The sequence below is a fragment of the Papio anubis genome, unplaced genomic scaffold (genome assembly GCF_008728515.1).
Source record: "Papio anubis isolate 15944 unplaced genomic scaffold, Panubis1.0 scaffold2694, whole genome shotgun sequence".
Classification (NCBI taxonomy): domain Eukaryota; kingdom Metazoa; phylum Chordata; class Mammalia; order Primates; family Cercopithecidae; genus Papio; species Papio anubis.
In genome coordinates this window covers 1,650-4,378 of record NW_022162777.1, presented here as the reverse complement: position 1 = coordinate 4,378, position 2,729 = coordinate 1,650, and the positions used below count along the sequence as shown (strand labels likewise).

General features: G+C 38.5%; 1 pseudogene; it reads left to right on the top strand.

Moving 5' to 3' along the window:
• Positions 1 to 6: 6 nt before the first annotated feature.
• LOC101003173 lies at positions 7 to 2,063 on the top strand (annotated as a pseudogene).
• Positions 2,064 to 2,729: the final 666 nt, after the last annotated feature.

The window sequence follows — 2,729 nt, the reverse complement described above, 5'->3', positions numbered from 1 at the left end:
AAGTGAAGTTAAAAGGTAACTCCTAGCAGCATATCGTAATCTCACTCCCTGGATTCTCTAATGAGATGGGTGTTTCTACTTTGCTGTTGCCTTTTTGAATAGTTCAATTCTAGCATTAGTACTGCTGTGTGGGAGGGAGTATGTGTGAACAGAGTAAGAGTTGTGACAATCAAGTCATAGAATAAATGCTTGGAAATTTTAGAATCATGTAAACAGCTTATGAATTGAGTATACATTCCCAGTGCTCTCAGTCTCACTCATCCTTCTATCCACATGTGTGGAATGTTTTAGGACTCCATGGCTTTTGAGGATGTGGCTGTGAACTTTGCCCAGCAGGAATGGGCTTTGCTAGATTCTTCTCAGAAGAATCTCTCCAGAGAAGTGATGCAGGAAACCTGCAGGAACCTGGCTTCTGTAGCTAAGAATGACAACACATTTCACTTAATTACAGAACTATTTCCCTATCATCAGTGCTATTTGTGATTTGGAATGGGGCAAGGGAATGATTTGGTGAATAAATCAGGCATGGACACTGTGTACAATGAACATGAAATCTAGTAATGTTTCTATAGTTTGAAATAATTCATGATAATTTTGTGCATCTGCATTTTAGGAAAAAACGGAAAGACCAGAATATTGAAGATCACTTCAAAAAACGGGAAAGATACAAGATAATTTGCACCGAGAAGAGGAAATAAAGTCCTCTGAAGGAATCTTAGCATGTCATGAATTTAAAAACAAGCAATCAAAGCAAATAAGAGTCACTTGAAATTCATTTCCTTTTAGAAAAATTTCACCCAAAATGTAACGTACATCAGTGTAGCAGTCAGTGTTTGGAAAACAGTTTACTTGAAAATAGTACTACAAAATTGTGTATATGAATGTTACTATTTTGGTCATAGCCATGCAGGTGGTAGCTGTGTTTTCAGTAGTAGCCCATTTACTTTCAAATAATTCAGTCATGGCACGAAAACAAAAACAAAACAAAACAAAAATGCATTTTCCCTAGTATTGGTAGCAGTGTAAGTCGAAGACCTATGAATGAGTAGAAAGTTATTAAACCAAGCAATAATAATGTGCTTGTCATTTTTTTACAGAAATCATATAGTACAGAGACTGTGTGAAAGCAAAGAAGGTAGTCAATATGATGGACAAGTTGTCAGCCAAATTCCAAATCTTGATCTGAATGAGAACATTTCTACTGGATGAAAACAATGTGAATGCAGTATTTGTGGAAAAGTCTTTGTACGTCATTCCCTCCTTAATAGGCACATCCTAGCTCACTCAGGACACAAACCATATGGACAGCAGCAATATAAATGTGAACAGTGTGGGAAATGCTTCGTTTCTGTTCCAGGTGTTAGAAGACACAGGATAATGCACAGTGGAAATCTGGCTTATAAATGTGTGATATGTGGTAAAGCTTTTTATTTTCTCAATTCAGTTGAAAGATATCAGAGAACTCACACAGGAGAAAAACCCTATCAATGTAAACAATGTGGTAAAGCGTTCACTGTTTCTGGTTCTTGTCTAATACATGAACGAACTCACTGGAGAGAAACCCTACGAATGTAAGGAATGTGGGAAAACATTCAGATTTTCTTGTTCTTTTAAGACACATGAAAGGACTCACACTGGAGAAAGATGTACCAAATGTGATAAAGCCTTCAGCTGTTCCACTTCCCTTCATGACCATGGAAGCATTCATACTGGAGAGAGACCCTATGAATGTAAACAATGTGGCAAAGCCTTTAGTCCTTTCCCTTTGTAATCATAGAAGTAGTCATACTGGAGAGAAAACCTATGAATGTAAACCATGTGACCAAGCCTTCAGTCGCCTCAGTTCCCTTCACCTCCACAGAAGAATTCATACTGGAGAAAAACCCTATGAATGTAAGAGATGCAGTAAAGCCTACACTCGTTCCAGTCACCTTACTCGCCTTGAAAGAAGTCATGATATAGAGGCTGGGTGTAGTGACTCAGCCTATAATCCCAGCACTTTGGGAGACCAAGGTATGTGTATTGCTTGAGCCCAGGAGTTCATAACCAGCCTAGATTAAAACAATGTGAAACAACCTGGGCAACATGGTGAAACCCTGTCTCTACAAAAAATAAAATAGTGCCAGGCACAGTGGCTCACGCCAGCTACTCGGGAGGCTGAGGCAGGAGAATGGCGTGAACCCAGGAGGCGGAGCTTGCAGTGAGCCGAGATTGCACCACTGCACTCCAGCCTGGGCGACAGAGCGAGAGTCCGTCTCAAAAAAAAAAAAGAAAAAAAAAAAAAAAGAAAAAGCTGGGCATGGTGGCACATTTCAGTTGTCTTAGTTGGCTCAAATAAGAATTATACCTGGGAATACCCCAAAGTTTAAATATGGTATCCCCTATAATATTATGAGGAATTACTGTACATAAAACAGGTTGTCTTCCTTTAACCCTGAAAATCATATTATCTTGCCTAAATTCTCCATAACGCATCGCTCTGCAGTATCCTATAGTGGACGTAAGTTTCCTGACCAATGAGCACTAAAATTAAGTGTGTGCGACTCACCTGTGTTCTTATCAAAATGGAAATCCCCAAATCCCACCAGTTAGAATAACATGACGGAATGTCAGGTTTTTGGAATCTATAAGTTTTTTGTAAGGTTATTAGGTTATTGATTCCATTTTATTAATAGATATAAATATATTTAGGTGACCTATTTCTCCTGTGTTTTAGTGTTAATAGATTG